Below are 22000 nucleotides of genomic sequence, written 5' to 3' on the forward strand. Positions count from 1 at the left end.
CCCCGATTTCCTTCTCATCCTGACTTCACAGAATATCCTGAGTTTGAAGGGATCCCCAAGGACCATAAGTCCAGCTCCTGGCCCTGCACAGACACCCCAACACTCCCAGCCTGTGCATCCCTGAGAGCAGTGTCCAAATGCTAAGTAATAAACAAAACACATTTTCAATTTTCTGGCTGATTATTTTACCTGTTGCACTATAGAATGACCCAGCTGGAGAATTTAACAGGCAGCTGCTGCTACTTATTCCTCCAAAAGCCATAAACAGAAAGAACCCATAAATAAACTTTTTGATGCCCAATCAACAGGGCTCAGCCAGAGAATATCTACTGAATTGGGCTGTACTGTGAGGTTATGCAGAATAATTAATGAATTCTAGAATTTGGATTAAATTTTTGCATGATGGGCACAGAACTGCTCAAAGCCTGATGCATTTAGGGTACGCTCTGAAAGAGCTCTGCACACCACAGAGCACTACACAGCAGCTGATCCTGCTACTTCTGCACAAGTTTCTATAATCCTTTACTGAATCTGGTCCACGGACACTGAAATTCTGCTCCTGCATCACTTTAGTCAAAAGAGCACGAAGGTACCTTTACAAATTCAAAACTGATGACTTCATGGTGTCATCCAAAGGACATTTAGGAAATTTTATTCTCTACTTCGGTACATTCCTTCTGCATGACAGGCCAAACAATCCTAATGATCTGTGGTGTGGTCCACTTTTCAAGTTATCTTTCTCCTATAAAGAACCTTAATATTGTCCAACTCATGTCAACCAACTGGACATGGCATAGTAAATTAAAGCATGGTTAAAAGAATAAGATCCCACTTAATATTTCTTTAATGGTTGCCACTGAATGGAGTTTTCTGCATCATGACCAGGCTGAAATCAGTATTTAAATTAATTATGACAGCCATATAAGTTAGACATAAGAGACTTCTAAAGTTAATTAGAGTCTGAGAGTTTTAATTTGATGTCTGTCTTGGTGTAATATCAGCTTTATGGATTAAATTAATAAAATTAAGACTGCATCATTATAAATTTCCACTTTCATAGTTCCATAAGTTTTACAATTACATGCCATATTTGAATGATAATTGAATGAAACAAAATCATTAAGTTCATGTCTGCTTTTCTACAGACTTAAAAATAATATTCCCTATTTTCTTCCATTCATAAAAGTCATAGCAGCTACAGTGATGCCAATCCAAAGAGCAGAGCACAGCAAGGGTCAGCTTTAATGTTCAGCCTCTGTACACGGCTCTCACTCTGTTCCAGCAAGAACACAATTGTACCTTTTACCTTTATCAGATTTCAGCAACTAGTTACTATGTGACCATGACTGTTATGTGAAAGAACAAATGATAAATGGGTTCTTTGCTGTCAACAAAACCCACATCCAATCTCTAAAGAGCATAAAGCCGGTACCCTTCATGGTCAGAATCTGCACAGAAGGCTGTGCCCTGAGCAACCTTGTTCAGTGCTACATCAGGGTTACCAGTTAGAAAGGGTCTAAGTTAATCTTTACTGTTCTCTTGTTCTGTACAGCTTCAGCTGCAGGAAACAGCATTTTAAATATGACATTCTGGTGACTTTTTTGGTGGGACAACTATGAACCAGCAGCCTCTGGAATGAAACAGTTACTGTGATGCTATGATGATTTTTTGCCTTTTCTTTTACACTCCTGTTATACCTTTTTACAACTTCTGTATTCTTAGTGCTTTTTGCCTACATTCTTAGACTTGTTTGTTCAGCTAGGAGACTCAACATTTGAGAAGCTTTGTAAGTAGGGGTTAGTGTGCCCCAGAGCCCAAGGTCCTCTCCAGAACACATTCTGTAAACTAAGATAGAACCATCCAGGGGAAGGTTCCTTGGGGAGGGGGGCTCACTTGAGCCTCTCATTGGGGAATCTTTGATAGATCTGCTAATTAGTAACACCTATAATTTTATACCAGATCTTTTGTGTGGTGTGCGTTGCAGTGTGCATGGAGGTGCATTCAACCTGGACATGTGCACCTAAGGATCCTTAAAATAAATACCAAGGTAAAATCCCTTTTTCCTTTCTAACTATGTTGGACTCTTGATTTTAAGACCAGGAAAAGGCATAAACTGAGTTGTATTTTATGGAATCACAGAATGGTTTGGGTTGAGAGGGATGTTGAAGCTCATCTTGTCCCACTCTTGCCATGGGCAGGGACACCTTCCACTGTCCCAGGCTGCTCCAAGCCCCAATGTCCAGCCTGGCCTTGGACACTGCCAGGGATCCAGGGGCAGCCCCAGCTGCTCTGGGCACCCTGTGCCAGGGCCTGCCCACCCTCCCAGGGAACAATTCCTGCCCAATCTCCCATCCAGCCCTGCCCTCTGGCACTGGGCAGCCATTCCCTGTGTCCTGTCCCTGCAGCCCTTGGCAATTGTCTCTCTCCAGCTTTCCTGCAGCTCCTTCAGGCCCTGCAAGGCCACACTGAGCTCACCCCAAAGCTTCTCCTCTGCAGGCTGAACAATGCCAGCTCTGGCAGCCTTTCCTCCCAGCAGAGCTGCTCCATCCCTCTGCTCATGCTGCTGCCTCCTCTGGGCTCTGTGCAGCAGCTCCAGGTCCTTCCTGTGCTGGCCCCAGGGCTGGGGCAGCTCTGCAGGTGGGATCTCAGCCCAGGGCAGGGGGGTTTGGGCTCTCAGCGCACACACTGACAGCTCAAGCAGATCAACCTGATGGCGATTTTGAACCAGCATTTCTGATTAAGACAGCTTGGAATAACAGGAAATAAATAAGAATTATAATTGGGCAAAAAAGCTTTTAATCCGTTCCATTCCTTTCCTTAATTCAGCATTAAGGACTCTGCAAATTCATTAATTTATATCCACTAAGAAAGTTCTCCTTTGACTCCTGTTGCTCAGGGGCTCTGTATGTGTCACCCTGAGCCATTTAACCGGCTGTCCCTTATGCTCCATTCGATGTCCTTGCATGTTGATGGGACATCAAAAACCTGACATATTAAGCATAACAGTTGCTGATATCATACACAAATTGAGATTATCCTCTACTAGCAACAATACACACATATCACAGCAAAGTGTTTTGAAATAGAACTTTAGGATATTCTGTGGAAAACATACTTCAAGTGAAGAAAACACTTACTTTACTTTTAAATGGGGACATAACATCTGTGACAAAGGATCATAATCTCAGCTTGAAGATTTGCTTTTGACACTTGTATTTTCACAGGCAATTACAATTTAATTTGGCCTATGATGAAAAGCAAATCCTTTTATCCCTTATTTGCAGTCACAAGGGGAACATATTGCATCAGAAAGCAGCACTGTAGCTTAAGGTTTCATATTTGACCTTTGTGACATCATGGAAAAAATTAATAGATAGAAAGGTTTACACACACTCAAACTTCCCTACCTATTAACTAAATGGGATGCCACTGGTATTTTAATATACAAACTATCAGCTCAGAGTGAAAGCAGCATTTAAAGCAAAGGTTACCTGTTCATCTAAAAATCTTTAGCATCTTCTCTTACCAACTAAATGCAAAAAGTATTGCTGGAGGCAGTGGACAAATGAAAAATACAGAAGATTATTTTAATTCATCTTCTGAAAGATACTGAATAACAACACCCCCTGTCTGGAGATCTGAATAGTTACTGTTCATTAACCCCGGTTAACATTCTTCCATATTGGACATTCCATTCATCCTTTTTCTCCCAGTAAGGATTTATAAACCCATAAGAACATGAGAGAGTTCCCCCCTTTTTGCTGTGAACAGAAACTGCATCAGAAATATTCTGGAGATCAGCATCTCCACTGATTCACAAGGAGAACAGCCAATTTCACCTCCATGAATCTATCTATATTCATGATTTTGTTGCATCACACAAGCAACAATGTGGACACAGAGAGCAATAACAATCTGGCTGAGGACCACGGAATAAACAGTGCACAGGACTAAAATTTCCCATTCTAAGCAAACATCTTTATAATGTTTCTAAGTAATGCTTCAGTCTTTCCTTCATGCTGCAAACCATTCCTAGTTTCTTTCTGCTGTTTTCAACTACCACTTACAAAACAAAACCTGGTGGTTTCATGCATATGCTCCAAGAAAAGTCAGCTATGGAGTGGAGTAGTCACATGCTCAATTCCCAGCTAAACCCTTCCATGACTTAGCATTCTGTGTGCTCCTGAAACCACTCCCAATAACTAAGAGTCTCATATTATTTTGGGGGCGGGAGAATCCTCCAGTAATTAAGAGTTGATCTGCTGCATCTTAACTACAAATCAGATTTTAATTTCCCACTTTAGAATACAGTCATGTCTGGCACAAAGAAGGTAAAATCTTTTAGTTGCTCCATTAGTGAAATATCCGTGAAAACTCCAGGGAAAGTATGGCCTGGAGTAAGCATTGGAGTTGAGAAGTGAGCATGCTTAGCCTTCCAAAGATGCCTTTCAGTTGGCTCTGCAACTTTCCTTGTGAGTGGATCCCAGTTAGGTCTGGCTGGCTGGGGTTCTTTCAAATGTCAGGTCAGGCTAAGGTGGTCCTTTATCCACTTCATGTGGCCACCTCTGGATCAGCAGAGCTGGTCACGTGTGCAGCTCAGAGGATCTATGCAGGTTATGTCCAGCGCACCCCAGGTTAATGAGAAATGTCAGTAACTTTAAACACCAAGAACTCATTTTGTTGCCATCTGTAATTCCATATATAACCCACTGTAATTTAGAATTAATTAATGCCCATTTATACAACAGCATTGCTATAAGTGCCAACAAGAGCTATGTGCTCTGAGATGAAAGCACATTTAAGACAGCAGATTCAAACCCAAAAATCACTGCATTGTTTTAAAATAAAATTTGGGATGTTTTGCTTACTATACCAAATAAAAATGATATAAAGTGATAATTGGCCAAGAATTTGTCAAGCTCTTAAAATCATATAGAATTTAAGGAACAGTAATCTCTGTCCTTTTACATGGATGACAGGAGTTATATCTGTTCTTATCACTCTGCTGCAATAGGCAAAAGCAGTAAAATTCTCAATAATAATCATAGACTAACAGCTATATTCATGTAAAATAAAAGTATTTTTCCTCATGTAAAATGCTATTAGCCATATTTGAAGGCATTATGTTCTGATATCATTTTTCCATTTCACTAAATGACAGCCATTAAATGCAATGGTAACTGCATGACAGGGATATTTTTTATTACTTCAAAAGGAAGAAAAGGATTAAAATGAGTTTATTCAAAAGTGTGATTTGTCAATTTTTTCTTATCAAGGGCTGCGTGGGACAGCTTTAAACCTAAACACTGTGATCTGACCTCCTATTTGAATAAGTTAATGTGATCCAGTGTTCTTAGAAAAGTAGTGAAACCTATCTTTTATATGCAGAAGTCCCAGGAGGAATTTATGCTTTTATACGGTCAGCTGCAAGGTGCCATTTCCTTTTCATCATTCCTGCTTTTATCATATTGTACTTCTTGACAGCTTAGAGGTTCTTTTTAGAATCTGGTGGATGAGCAACTATATAGAGACATTTTTTGTATGAAGGATTTCTTTCCAGCCTCCAAGGCTTTACAGTCAAACAGAATTCTGCTGCCAGAAATCCCTCTCCTATATTCAAGAGGGACTAATCACCATATTTGATAGAGCAAGCATCTTACCTAAAGATCAAATAGAACTACAAATTACCACCTCAGAGCATTAAAGAAGGATTTTACACACATCACATTCTTGCATTATACATCCTAGGAACAGTAGTGAAAATCATTTCATATGTATACATCCACAGAGAGAGGTAACATCTAGCTGGACAAAATATGGCTCATTAGGGATTTCCTTGGAAGGATTATCCTCCTCCCAGCAGCTGTTTCTCACAGGAGACCCTATATAGTGCATTTTTTTAGTGTTCTCTGCACATATTCTCCCACTTGCTTACACTAATTTGCATTTGAAAGCATTTATATAAAAAGTTGTAGTGATTTATAGACCAGTACATTAATCAGAAAAATTCAATCCAAAAGTATACATTAATTTGGTGTCTTTTGCAAACCACTATTTTAAAGCTCTGGCATCTCTTGGCTGACTTCCTGTAGAAACTCATCCTTTCTAAGATAGAAAATTCTCAAGGCTTCACGGCAGGAACTAAAAGTTTTGCAGGCCAACATTCTCAGCTAACCTGGAGAAACTCTGACTTGTACAAAACAAAGCCAATTTCTACTGGCTGCAAACATCATTCAGCTGAAAGCTCACAAATCAAATAATTACATAGATTAAAATTGGAACTTCAATGTAAAAGGCAACCTGAGACAGAAACCTTGAAAGCCAAGTCTCTCAAACTGAGCTCTTCACAGTTATGGATAAAACTTTTTTTTTTTTTAAATGTGATAATTTTAACACTGCAAAATGCAAACTGTTCCATCTTTCAGTCTGTAAGCCAATGAGGTATTTTTGCATAGCACCATACTGGCAAAAAGAGTTACTCCAATTACCTCAAGTAATGAAAAACTAGTGTGGAATAACATCAGAAATCCACAGGGGCGATATCTTTATCCATTTCTTCTGCTACTAAACTGCTGTTATATATTCCAGAATTATGATATCAACAACAGAACATCTTTGCTACTCAGGACACAAGATTAATATTTTATAATCAAGTTCTTCCTAAAAATATGGCCTATTTCTAACTCTGGGACAGACACATGGTAGCTGAAAATAGTTCCACTGACTCCAGTTCTGCTAATCTGCTTTGGAGCAGAGAAGAACTGCACAATTCTTAAATTGCCCTATTAAAAATAGGGCAGAAAAGCAATGAGAACACAAGTGTTAAGATACATGGTTATCACACATCATAAATGATTCCTTTTCTCTGCTCCGAGTCTGCCTTGGTCCCACATGCAGAGGGACTTTTCAAACAATAAATCACCAGAACAGCACCATTCAAAGAGAAACACTTCCAGGCCTTCCAGCCCTTCACTGCAACGCCATTTCTGTGTCTCTGTGGGTCTGCTACGAAAACCAGGCACGAAGAGGGCACAAAGACTGCCTTTGTCTAGGGATTGGCAGAGGAAAGCTTTCAAGCACGCTTATCTTGACCATTTATCTCAATTCCTGACCAGCTGCAAATACCTGTTTACACAAAAGCTGTTAACTTCCTGAAGCACTCCTGACTAGTTTATACTGCTGGTTTTTCCACATTTGACATATTTGAGTCGAACACATGTGCTCTGTAACCCTCATGTCCACAGCTCAGCTGCCAGTCTCAGGTTAAATGCATGCAGTGACATGGAACAACGTAATCAGATTGTTCAAGATAATGAAGAGCATTATCTGAGCACATGGATTCTTTCCTTGCCAAAAGAAAACCACAGATTAGGGGAGGCATCAAATTAAATACCTTATTGAACACTTAAATAAAAAAAACCCCTTAAAATATACACTACACTGACAAGAGATACAGTAACTAATTGCTGAAAAATGGTGGGAAATTCCACAAAGACGTGTTTTTCCTTCTAGGAATCCATTTGAAGTATTTTTCCCCAATGCACACTTTTCTTGTCCTTTATTCTGTACTTGAGCAAGCAAACTTTCTTGATCAGCTAGAGGAAAAGGGCAACTCCAAAGCTTCAAATGGATTTCAAGGCTTGTGTTTCCATAACTGAAGAGATGCCCAGGTTTGTGCACCTACACGGACAGGGCCATGATGCAGGTGTTCCTTAGGATTCCCTTCTTGAGTGATGCTGTCACCAAACAGTCAAGTAATATTTCATATATTGCTACACCACACATCATAAGGTTGATGAGAGGTATGGAGCAGCTCTGCTGGGAGGAAAGGCTGCCAGAGCTGGCATTGTTCAGCCTGCAGAGGAGAAGCTTTGGGGTGAGCTCAGTGTGGCCTTGCAGGGCCTGAAGGAGCTGCAGGAAAGCTGGAGAGAGACAATTGCCAAGGGCTGCAGGGACAGGACACAGGGAATGGCTGCCCAGTGCCAGAGGGCAGGGCTGGATGGGATATTGGGCAGGAATTGTTCCCTGGGAGGGTGGGCAGGCCCTGGCACAGGGTGCCCAGAGCAGCTGGGGCTGCCCCTGGATCCCTGGCAGTGTCCAAGGCCAGGTTGGACATTGGGGCTTGGAGCAGCCTGGGACAGTGGAAGGTGTCCCTGCCCATGGCAGGGGTGGCACTGGATGGGCTTTAAGGTCCCCTCCAAGCCAAACCTCCTGGGATTCTGTGATTATAAACTTGTGTGTGTGTAACATGCTTTACCATTATCAATATAACACACCTTAAACTACTAGAAAATTTCAGCAGCTTCACTGGAAACACTGATATTTCCATAGCTGAAAAGGTATTTCTCTGTTACTGAACTTTTTTCCTAAGTCTGTGTTTGAGCAGTTACTGATCACTGTGTGGACATAATACATGGGGTTTGGCACAGGTCATTGTCTTTGGTATCAAAACCTATGCCAAAAATAAGCAATTTGAACAATTAATATGCTAAGTACTTTTTTATGACATAGGAAATGTGCTAAGGTAGGCTCTCTAAATATTTTTCAATATATTAGAGCTGAAAGCAAGAGCTGTCAAGTGACTTAACAGAATGATGTTGACAGTGACCTTTATGTCTATACAATAATGTGAAAAATAAATCACCTTTTTTCCACCAGAGTAACCTTAATTATTATAATTGGTCCATTTATTTCACAAGAACACCCATTTTACAAGTAAATGTGTATTTTATTCTGAATTCTTTTATGAACAATCCCTGTATATTGGTATATATTCTATTCAAAGAAAGCAATCTTAGTGAACAATAGTTACATCAATTGCTTCATATTCATACTTAAAAGATTCAACACTCACAAAAAGCTCAATTTTAATCAAACAGAATCAAAATAGTCACACCTGTCAGGTTTGATAGCTTTCCAATTCAAGTAAGATAAACTACTTACTCATTGACTAAATCATTTCTAGTCCCAATTTGTGTGTGTTTGGACTTTGCAATTTGGAATGACAGCAGTGCAACCTGTCCAGAACTAATTGCTATAAATATACCAGATGTTGTAAAAATCTGGACTTATTCTTTGTAAGGGAAAGCAAAGCAAACACCATAAGAACGCAGGAACAAGTGATTTAACGGTGTAACCTTTATTTCCAACATTATAGGTCAAATATATTCAGTAAAAATATGGACAGTTGTTTCTATTTTTGTTAATATCTCAACCCTAACAGGACTAGGCTGGGCTATAAATTTCCAGGTTTGCTCAAAGGGCACCAGCTCATGGTTAAAAATGAGGCCAGTGTGCACCTGAGAACATCTGCACACATGTGGGTGCAAGGAGTAAGATTCTCCTGGTTTTGCTTCTTACTACAGCTAAGAGCACTCTATTAAATGATAAAAAATATGAACACTCCACAGTCTTTAATATATCCCATCACAGCAAACACCCTCAAGTCAGAAATCAAATCTGAATTGACTCAGCTGCTGCCTGAGTTGAAGCACTGTGACCTCAAGTCATAACTACACACAGAGGAGTTGAGCATTGAACAAAATTTTGTTTCCCCTATAAGATTTATCAGATAAAACCCCTCAAGAATGTATGAAAAGCAATGAAATATAGCCAGTATATGATAACCAGATGTTTCTAATGAAGAAGCAAGTTTTACAAGGAGTACTGCCATAACCTATCATGATTTACTGAATTCTTTTCAAACACAGTGCACACACTATCCTGCCATGTCACTCAATGCTGAGATATGAAATTCATGCTAATTGTCTGGTATGTTTTATGATTTTTTTCTATTCATGTTTAAAGGTAAGAAATGGCCAATTGCACAGGCAGGAGCTATATAGCATTAAAGAGCTGGTGGAAATTCTGCTTTAGGTGAAATCATAATTAATTCATCCAAAAGAATCAGTTTTGCTGCCCTTGTCTTCAGTTATCACATGATTAATTACCCAACTTACAAATATTTATACTCAACATTTCTCTACTACTGTTATGGATGCAAAGCTAAGGATGAGAGCCAGAAACAACAAAATTCCTGTTTACAGGAGATTATTGGCTCAATCCAGACAACACAACTACAGACACCTGCAGGCCATGGTTTATTTTTGAGATGGGCTCCTCTTACCATAGTTATTAAATCCTTCCTAACACCAACCTGCTGCAGCTGTTACTTTTTGGAACATCCATAGGTACAAATATTTGCCAACCATTATCATAGAATCTTTGCATCAGTTGCCTTTCAGGGTCCAAACCCATATGATTGGCAAGACAAATATTTGTTTAGTTCCCACAGTTTAGCACTTAACCAGATGCTTTAAACCCAGCACATTTCTTTACAATATTCAGGGTGTGTGTGTCCCCTTCAGATATCTTCCTGCCTATATAAAGCACCAAATAACCTTCAACAGCCTCCTTCAAGCCCAGAGTTTCTTCAGAGCATAATATTAAAACTGTTTTTTTCCACAGTGAGAAAATTGCTTGTGAAAATAAAACCAAAGGACTCTAAGCTAAATAGGCAGCTCATTATTACTGCAGGGACAGAAAGCACAGTGTGGATATCTTTTTAAAGGTATTCCTCCAGGAGGCATGAAATACATCGGGTAATTTCAGAGCAAATCTGTCAAAGATCTAGATTTCACAGGACTACAAAATCTGGTTTGTAGGATCTCCACAGAGAGAACAAATGCAAACAACAGAGCAGATTTGTAACTGATGCTGACCTGCATCTAAATTTGGCCACTCAAATTGTACCAACAAAATCCTGATTTGAACATAAATACATCCAAACCCACATCATATACAAAACAAAGTTCAATAATGAGGTGCCCTTCACAAGCTTTTAGTGTCCCTAATTCAATTTTTGATACAAGCCACATTATTTTTTCTGAGAATCTATAATCTACTCCATGCCTTAATGATATCTAAATATTTCTCTCTCAAACCACCAGTGAATTAAGGTCTTCTAATAAAAGACATGGGACAAAGGCTGATATCTTTGTTGTTTGGAGCAAAGAATTACAAGAGTAATGAATAAAATGTGAATAGCTAAATAAAAGTTTTAAATGAAATGTTACACATAAATAAGATATTGGTTTTCTCTTTTTTACTTTTTGGGTCGAGTCCTCCAGTATTTCCCTTACTGCTACTTTATGAAACAATTACAGGTTTTAGCATTTCATTCTTCATAACTCTGCCTAAAATCAGAAATTACGTGAACAATGCTACTTAGAGTGAATAAATTTCTTGCATAGTCATTGTGGTTTACAACTGGCATTGTCTGAAGGACAAGAGCAATAGGCAAAGCACCTTTGAATCGAGTGATTTTCAGTGTGTTTATGTTCTAAGCATGGAGGACATGCCTTCACAAACATGTGGTAACTTATCCAAGCTCTTTTCTGACAGACAGGAACGGTATAAACTATCAGACTGAAGGCATTTCTGTTACACCAGCTTGACAAAAATCACAGTTACCTCTGTTACCAAATGCAAAGCACTCAGTCACCAGTCTGTGAGATTATTTGGGAAGGCAGCATTATGGAAGAAGGAGGTCAAGTACTTAGATACCTTCTGGGAACATAATCTATCATAAACTAATTTTCCCTTAAAATCACACACATGGTATCCTACTGGGTTTCCTAGGCAGGGAATTTGGACAACACTCTCAGGCACAGGGTGGGATTGTTGGGGTGTCTGTGCAGGGCCAGGAGTTGGACTGGATGACCCTTGTGGGTCCCTTCCAATTTAGGATATTCTATACTTGAGGACAAGGGAAAATGAAGTTTGAGGTTCTGGGAAGTCAACTTGACCTCTCAAAAAAGTATCCCCAAGCACATGCTGTCCTGAGGAGGATTTACTCTGCCAGGAATTCACAAGATGGTGCTGAGGACAAGTAAATGTTTCCTCTGTCAAGGGACAGGACCCGCAGTATAACAGACCTCAGACCCAAAAATATTATAAAGGATTATTTAATCCAATTCTCAGCATGAAAATCAGGCTTATAATTTAGGTGGGTTTTAAATCTTTTATCCTAACAACTACTCCACTCCAGCATCGATTCACTGCTTCAATGAGTGATTACAGAAATTAACCTCTTCACAAGATGCACATGCAAAAACATTGTAGAGAAATTTGGCATTTTAAAAACTTATGACTAATTTTACTTTTCAGCTGAAGCATAACAAAATTGCCATCAAAGGCTAAGAACATATGTTATTTGATGTTTTAGATGAATCATGTTATGCACTAGATGTTCTAAAGTCTTATTTTTAAGAGTATCATCAGAGTGAAAGCTCTTAATACACTGCTTAAGTTTGTCAAGATCCCTAATACCTGCAGCCAGACGGGCTGATATGCCTCAAGGTAGCTCTTCCTTGTTCGCACACAGAGCATGGTAATGAGTGCATGAAGAACTGGCAGCCATAAGGTGCCCCCTGTGAAATGTTCCTCTAAAGTCTGATTATCTCAGGGCCCAGGCACAGTTAATGATGTCAGTGCCACAGCACGGGGCCTCGGGCAGCCGTCTGCAAGGTCACTCTACAGCAGTTTGTTTGCCACCTCTGCCTTTGTTACTACCTTTAAGCACAAATGCAATGACTGCCCAGTATGGACAGGCTGCTGCAGCCCCCAATAGAAGCCACTAAATGGGAAATCACAAAATGCAACAATCCTTACACCTGCAAACATTCAGAACCTCCGTGGTGCTCTCTAAAAATTAAAATAGCACTTTTAGCATTACTGTCAAAGCAAGGAATAAATACTTGATGCAGAGATCACTTGAAATTGCACCTCCCTGAAAAGGGTAACCCCTAACCCTAAGAATAAGAGTTTGCAGGCTGGCGGTCTAACAGCATTGTACTGGGGTTGTGTGGAAAGGTTCTGGTACTGGCAGGGCTTCTTCCGTGAAGAGCTGCTGGAAGCTTCTCCCAGGTCTGGCAGAGCCAGTCCCAGGTGGCTCCAGGACACACAAGGCTGGGCCCATCAGCAGGAGTGACAGCACCTCTGGGTGACATTTAAGAAGAGGGAAAACCCTGCAGAATTGCTGAAGTGAGAACGCAGAAAAGCTCTTTAAACCCCCAGGGCAGGTAAGGAGGGGCAGGAGCTGCTCCAGGAGCTGCAGCTGAGGCTCCCCTGAGCCCGGGTGCAGCCCAGGGAGAGGCAGCTGTGCCCCTGCAGCCTGTGGGGTCCAGGATGGATCAGAGATCCCCCTGCAGCCCCTGCAGGGCCCCACACAGGAGCAGGGGGTATCTGAAGGAGGCTGTGACCTCCTGGGAACTTCATACTGGAGCAGCTCCTGGCAGGGACCTGCAGACCCATGGAGAGACGAGCCCACACAAGAGCAGGTTTGCTGGCAGGACCTGTGACCCCAGGAGTGACCCATGCTGGGGCAGCCTGGTCCTGAAAGACTGCGGTCCATGGCAGAGTCCTGCAGCCCACAGGAAGGACTCTGGAGAAGTTCCTGGAGGACCATCTGCTGCTGAGGCAGGGACAGGTCTCCTCTGCATGAGGAAGGAGCAGCAAGGATGATGAACTGACCATATTCCCCCTCTCCCTGCCCCACTGTACCACATCTGGGTACACAGAAATGGGACACTTGGGGGCTTTCAGGCCCATCAGTGATCCGAGGCTCATGTGCATAAAAAAAAATCACCATTGTAATAATTTAGTTTTGAAAAGGGAGGAGAGAAATGGAAGTAGCAATAGTGAGCAGAGAATTAGGACTGAGAAAGTACTGAAACAGCTGCAGTGAGGAATGAGCAGTGGGACATTACCAGGACAGCACATGCTGGACAACTGTTTCATGTCTGGTTCAGAGCCAATGCAGATTTTTCCACCCCCAAGTATTCAAGGAAAGAACTGATATTCTACAGAGCAAACTCCTACATGTTCTTAGAAGCAGATGCAAACTCAAGAAGTGAGGGTAGGGAAGAAGAGAAATTAGGTGGATAACAATTTTGTTTTGTTTTATTTGAATTACATTTTTGTAACACCTTTTTTTAACATGTTCAAAAACTTTTGGTGAATAGCATTCTTAGTGGTCACCTATCTATCTAGCAGGTCCTATTCTCTCAAAGACTTTTGCTGGCTGTCTAATAAGGGTGGTCCGAACATTCTCAAAATTCACAAATATACAAACTTAGGCCCATTTCTTTTTAATGGAACTGCAGCACATTCTTCATTTAAGTCTTATTTCTGCATATCAAAGGGTTCCAGAGCAAAACACATCCCAAGCAAGCAGCCACAGCAGCCACTTGCTAGGATTGCAATCAGCACTAAACCAGTGTTTAACACCACCTGTACTTGCTGCCCCTGGGGCTATCAGTAAATAGCACCAGTGAAATATGTCACAACTAAACCAGGAGAGATTTCAAAATACTTCTCAGAAGAAAAAAGATAAAACATAGATAGATGTCCCACAAAAGAACTTGAAGCCAATTTGTTCAAACCATACAAATCCAAGACAAAGAGAGAAGCCTGTAAAACCCTGGGTGCAGAATCTCACTAATTGGTTTACAAGTGTGAAAACAGCACGGAAAAGGAACAGCACAGAACCACTTTTTCAACTTCCACACGTGTTCCTATGCTCAGTGAAAGGATGAGGAGGTTTGCAGTCATGATGGCCCTGTTCATGTTTGAGACAAACTGCCAGACTGTGCTACCACCTAATGAAACTATAAAACAGTCAGGGCAGAGGTCGTGTTTGGTCTCTCGCTGGTAGCACAGCGAGATCATTATAAAGAGCAACATCAAAGCATTTATCTTGCTATTACTTACTTGGACACTGTTTCTCCCAATCCTATCCCTTTGAAGAAGTGCTCTGTTAATTTTCAGGCACTCGTAGTCCCAGATTAAACTCACTTCCAATCTCTTTCTTCCCTTTTGACACGTTAGAAAAGGGTGCATTTCCCTTTTGCTAGTGGTGGCATGCCTGGTTAAGTACCAGGCTCCAGTGACCAGCAGCATGTGGGTTCAGACTTGCTGTGACACAGGACTTAATCCTCAGCAAAGTGTAACCAGAAGGCTCCTGATCACTTGATTTAGAAGACGGTGAGAAGAATTTAACTTTTTGTTTTCTTCTCTTATATGACTCCTACTCCTCTTAAGGGGTTAAGCTCATTCCATTTAAGTACCATTTTTCATATTTCATGTAACATGCTCCCAAGTTTGAGAAAACTGCACAGCTGAGTCTGCTATAAGAAGGTACAAATACAACACAAAATAGAAAGGGAATGCAAGGGTAATACGGTTCAGATATGAGAGTTTACAGCTTAAGGCTCCAAAGGGAAAATGCCAACATCAAAATCTAGAAACCACTTAAGGGGTTTGCACAAGGTGTGAAGAAAACATCCTTTATACGTACTAACAATTAATTTTACAGTGCATATTTTCAACTGTGAGAATCTCTGCAGCAATAACAGAAACAAATGACAAAGTGACTGAAAAAAGGAAAGTTACAGTTGTACTTCTGTTCCTTCCTACAAAAAGGAAGTCCCAAGAATTAAGGTAGAACTCTTACGGTAAGTAAATGGCACTAAGGTACTACACATTTAGAAATAAGCATTGAGCTGAGTCCCTCCACCAAGATGAGAGCATCAGAAGGAATTGCACAGCCAGATGTTATGAAAAACATGTATTGTATTGTTTAGGTAATATATTGTTAGCCAGTCAAAGCATTTTTTTATTAGTCAAAACATGAATCCAAGTTAAAACCAAACAATTCTGTAATACTTAATAGAGAGCCATTAACATCCTAGAAGCAGAATTCATTCCCCTACAAATCACCTCTGACCACCTGGTTTATAAGCCACAGCCTCTGAAATAAAGTAGAACATGGGTAAAGGGATATTTCTGTAGATACTAAATTATTTGAAGTCGTAATGCATACAAAATATAGTGTATTTATATATACACACCAACTTATAATGTCCTATTGGCACTGTATGTAAGGTTATGTTCACCAGAGGCTACTGCAAGGCCACCTCCACCAGAGCTTCTCAGAGTTTTTAAAACATGTTCTTGTCTTCAAGTGTGAGGAAACACAGTAATTTAGCCTCCACCTACCCCAAAAAATTGTTTAATTTCTTTTTAATGTCTATTTTTAAAATACAGACCTCTAAGTGTCTCCATCTGCAGACTGCAGCATCACTGTGCTTTATGCACCATCAGAATTTACTTCTTGTATCACAAATATTCCAGCAAAACACACAAATTTGTAATAGTAAAAGCAAAACTCATGTGAAGGAAGACTTTGTAAAAACCATGAACAGAATCTGGGGGGCAGCACAGAGTCAGAGTCTTCCCATACGAACAAGGTTGTTCAATTTGGATATTCCCACCTCAGGATTTCTGAGAGCAGGAGGAAAGAGCAGTATTTTGCCTATTTGTCCTGAAAAATAACTGAAGCCTGGTGTGCAAAGAGAATGCGAGAGTCTAAACTCACCTGGTGTTAGACTAACAATTTGGAAAGCCTAATACACCTGATCAATTTTTGTGGGTATAGAGGAATAATAATGAGGGACAACATGAAGAAACTAAAAAAAAAATCACCCTCACTCCTTCCAGCACTGAGGAAAAAATGCCATGTTAAGGTAAAAATTCATACAAAAATAAATGTAAAAATGAAAACAAATTGAGGTAAAGAAATGCTCTGAATTTTTCAAATACTGACCAGCAAATACTACAATTCTTAGTTACCAAAACATAGAATGCTCTTCCTTCTGAAGCTGCATTTGCATTGCACACAAAGTTTGCCAGGAAAAAAAAAAATAGAATGATGTACTGAATGGAAACAAAACTTTACCATTAAAGGACATGGCATGATTTTAGAATATTTGTCATTATGTGGATTTTTTAAATGACACACCCAGTTGTGCATTACCCTGTGTGACCACACAAACACACAGATCGTCTTCCTTCACAATCCAGAATTACTGAATCACTGGAAAACAATCCCTGGGTTGGGTTTACTTGCAATTTAAGGAATTAGGGCTAAAAAAGCCAGAAGGAAATGTACTTTTAATTAATTACTAGCACTTAAAAGTACCTGAAATATGTTAATTTGGGGAACTGAAGGAACTGTGGGTTTGTACAAGTAGCTAATCTATATTCTTAAAATCATTGATACCTTACTCCTTTACCATGTATTAACGCAAAGATAACAAAATTAAACATTTATATTTCTCTCTATGTAAAAAACATCCCACTCCCTTTAACAGGGCATAAAAAGCAATTAACCTTGAAGTGCATTAACAAAGTGTTGTATTTGAAACAGTGACAAAAAATGATTTCAGCCTGTGACGTTGGAATATGTTTTTCAGTACTACCTGTAAGGCTCATTATAACCAATGATTAAGGAAGTAATATTTTCAAAAGGTGAAATAAAAAGAAAAAAATATGTAATCAAGAGGTGTAGCTTCCAAGTGTCCATGTAGATTAGTACAGGGAATAAAGAGTGCATTTAAGTAAAAATAATAATAATAATTAGTGTATTTAAAGACCTTATAAAAAGAGATTATTTCCTTGTTAAAGCCCCCAAAATCTTGCATCTGACAGTCATTGACCAAAACCAGCCTACCAACATTTGACTGTAGAAATGATTTTCAGGTGTGTCCAAGATCCCTTTGTGCCAGGACTGCTGCTTTCCCCATTGGTGTGGCACAGCCAGAACAGTGGTTGCTGCTCGATTGCATCCACCACCATGGCACAGCTTTACAACACATTGGCACTACGTAGCGCAGGAAAAGGTGCAAATCCCTGACTAATTTCATCTTTCCACCTGCCAAAACACAAACCTCAGAGGCTGCAGATTCCTCTCCTTTTAAGGCTTATGTTCAAACCTTACACAAAGCAGCCACAACAACATATTAAAGGTAAACCGTGTACTCCATCACGGTTATGGAATTTTCTCACAAGCACGTAGCCAGGCATTAAAATCACACTTCCATTGACATCATAAGCGCTCGGGCTCTCTGAGTGACACGGAATGACTCCTCTGGGGCTGTTAGCACACGGATGGAAGTCTGAGAGACACTTCATTGACACTGAAACAGCTCCAGTGCCTGCAGTGTGATGGTAATGACTCCTCTGGGGCTGTTACTGTGTCACTAGAAATAATATGAAACCCTTCCACTGATGTTCCAAAAGCGCTTACACCGCTATCAGAAGTAAAACCCCAGGAATGTAGTGATAAAAAATGGAATTATTAAGCTAAAAAAACACCCCTAAAAGCTCAAGTGCTGAAAGAAAACAAATTTTCAGTAAACCTGTCTGTTTCAGCTTCACTGAAACATGTTCATACATAAAAATACTGCCAAAAAACCTAACAAACATATCCACTCCTTCACAGGTAAGACATCAGCAGGCACAGATGAAAGGAGTGCCTAAAACTGTCCCCCATCCTGAAACTATAATGAAGGTATTGGCCCTTTATGAATTGTACTTATAATAAGCTTTGCCTTTACAGTACTTCAGTACCAATAAAAATGTTAATTAATGCTTCATAACCTCTCAAGAAAAGTAATGAATGGTTAGGAGTCAAAATAAGTGATATTCAGTCTGTGGTATTTCATTATTTACTTTGAATGTTTGGAAAATACTTGTTAAAAAATGTACATTCTGCAGTCATAACCTTCAAAAAATAATGCTCATGGGAGAGCTGCTAATGTATTGAATTTATTATCTGAGGTCACAAACTAATTATCAATCCATGGGTGATTTGCTGAACTAAAGTAACAAATCCAATTAGTTTTCCCCAGTTACACAACTGACAACAACTTAGAATTACAATACTATTTTAAACCATGAACAAGGGGCTTTTTATGTGTAGCCATTTTTAAAAAACGGCTTCATATTTTTCTCTTTACAACCACTTCATGTGTTCAATTTTTCTGTTGCAAAGCTCCCCTCAAATAGATTCTCCAAGAACTGCTTTTGTGTTTTGTACAGGATCACAGACCCAGTGCTGAGAGCCCACATTCTATAGCCTAGAAATCCACCAGGAAAAGTTTAGGAAAACTCACAACAGGCAACAAACACAAGCCAAAATTGCAATTAATTATAACTTAATTAAAAGCAACAGGAAGGTTATAGCACATGCGCGTGTTGGTATGATGCAACACTTAGAAACCAACTTCCCCACAAGAAATAAATCCATCGAGACAGACTTTTCCCTGCAGCAGAAACTCGAGAAAGGAAAGAGGGAAGGGAAAAAAAACCTCAAAGAGCAAACCAAAACCAACAAAACACCAAACCAACCAACCAACAAAACTCCACTAGTACGAAAGGAATTATCAGCAAAGATTAGATTAGAAACCCATCAGGTCCCTGCTCTTATCAATAACCTTCACTTGTGGAACAGGTGGGGTCAAGACAACTCAGGAAAAAAAAAACCTGAGAGAGGGAAAATCACTTTGCAGGTTGTGGAAACAGGGCCTGCTTGAGATACTGAACATGTGTATTGCTCTGAGATTCACTGGGTACAAGAATCCACATTTTGAGTAAATACTATGATAGCTGAAGGGAAAGAGAAAGCCAGAGTTTGTAGATAGGTGTAAGAAAAAAAAAAAAAAAAACATGGAGAAGCATTTCCCAACATCATCAGAGTGGAAGGAGGAAAAGAAGGATTGCAGCTGGCCAGCTCCATGGAGCCTTAAGGCACATTAAGGCACATTTATGGGCAGGAAACCAAAAAAATGCAAAATTCTGTGTTTCAGTAACTGAAAAATATTTTCCTTCTATTACTGATGAAAGAGAGGTACCAAGTATTTACACTGATGGGCCAAGTGAAAAGCTGCTGAAAAACCCATCACCAATTCAGCAAAGCAATTCATTAACAAGCCTGTGGGTCCAGTGAAGGATTTAAACACATGCTTAACTTTAACAGTCCCTAAACTCGACAGAAACCAACATGACTTCAGTAGATAACAAAAGAAAAAAGAAGTTCCCTGAGAGGAACAGGTCAGTAGCTTTGTCCGCAACAAATGCCAGCTTCAGCACCAGCACACCTGCCCAAAACACACAGCTCAGCTTTAAAACGTGCAATCAACTAAGAAACACAGTGGGAGCCATCTCTGAGAAGCGTATCCTTCTAGGCACCTAAACACATGGAGAAATCACTTGGAAACACAGCCTTTCCAGCACTGGGACCTCCCCAGCTCAGCCCTTGGAGCACCGCAGCAGTGCTTCTCCCAAGGATGGGAACATGGTGTTACCAGGGACAAGGCAGGGCCAGCAATGCCACAGTCAGGCTTGCCCATGGAATTTACCACCCCCTCTCCCAAAAACCCCAGCCAAAGGAACGCCAGCTCACGTCACTGCGGCCCTTACAGTGAAGGGGCAGAGAACCGCACACTTCCCCTCCAACTGCAGCTTCCCAGACTGGACCCATCCCAAGCTGACCCATTGTCAGAGACTGAAATATTATATTTTATAACTTAAACATTTTCTTAAAGGACTTTTAAAACTGTATTACAAAAGCTGCAGAGAAGACTACCATACCCTGAATGGGGCCCTGACTGAGGCCTGACACTGCTCGATGATGAAGATAAGATGAAGTAACAACTCAGGGCTAGGAACATTCACTGAGCACAAGCTTAACATCTCCAAGATGAGGACCACAGCCCCAGGGCTATCAGCTGCCAGGCTCACACGGACCCTCGCACCAAGGGGTGGGAGGAGAGGCTTTGGGCGTCTTGGAAAAGCCTCTGGTCAGAGGCGCAGTGACCGCCCATCCTCCACTGTGCAGAGCCCAGCTGAGGGCTCCTCACCAGGAGGGAGGAAGCTCATCCACAGCAGAAGGGGTGACATGGCCCAGCACAGGGGCTCCCCAAAGGGGTCCCCAGACCCTGCACCAGAGATGATGCAACAGACCCTCAGTGTTGCAAGGAACAGTGTGTCAAGCCAGCCCCTGCAAGAGAGGCACGTGGGCATTCCCAGCTGGCCCAAAGTGTATCTTAATCCATGGGATTCTGCACTCTTTGGCATGTGGCAGCGTGTGGTGTGGTGGCAGAGACGGGGGACCCTCACCACCAGCAGAGCAGATGGAGGGGAGCAACGAGACATCACTGGGACCCTTGGATGGGTGATGTGCTTCCATCTAACCCCTGTCACCTCTCCCTGTTCCCCCACCCCCCACGCACACTTCTTTTTTCTAATTCTTTCTCTCTTTTCTTTTCCCTTCTCTTTGCCTCTCTACTAGTAAATAAAATACATCCATTTTTTGGGAACAACATGTAACCCCACTTAGTTTTAATCTCATTTCTGGGGATATTTTGAACCTTCTAAGTTCTTTCCGGTTTATGCACAGAGACCTAACTTGCTTTGCTTTTCTGGGTTTAAACTGGATCGCAACACCCATCCCTCTGCCTCACCTGGAGCCTGGACAGGGAGTCCCAGGATGAGGTGCTGTGATATCATATGTCCCCACCAGCATGTATCTTCCAGAGGGTCCCAGGCAGAGCTACGAGGTAACACTGCTCCAAGTGCACTCCCACTACATGACAAGAACACAAAGAGCCCTTCCTCCCTTTTATCTGAGCTGTTTTAAATAGCACCCAGGAAAGAGAGCAGCCTTACCTCCCACCCTCACACCAACCAGGCTGTACTAACACAGAGCAGCTGAGTGTGCCCTGGTTTTAACCATCCCCTGCCCTGATGGATCTGGGCTCATACAGCACCTGTGGCACTTTGCTGCAGGCAGCTCCTCACTTGCCTAGGAGAAACTGCTCCAGGTTCCAGCTCTGCCGAGGGGAAACCATCTCCAGGTGATTCTCCAGTGCAATTTGGCAGGGGTGGGGCACACCTGTCCCCTGTGTGAGCTGTGTTCTGTTCTCTGTGAGGTGGGTGCTTTGTGGCCTTGTCCTTGCTGAAGTTTAAAGCCAGAGCTCTGATTTGGGATGTCATTTGTACAGGGAAGTGATGGGAAAACTTGATTAGTCAAGTATTTTGTGTTTAATGAAACTCTGGATGTAGACTTAGAGATAGAGTTGGTTTCCTGGGAAAAGAG

This window comes from Corvus kubaryi, unplaced genomic scaffold (genome assembly GCF_017639235.1).
Source record: "Corvus kubaryi isolate FWS band 111438036 unplaced genomic scaffold, C.kubaryi_AGA036_p1.0 37300, whole genome shotgun sequence".
NCBI lineage: Eukaryota > Metazoa > Chordata > Aves > Passeriformes > Corvidae > Corvus > Corvus kubaryi.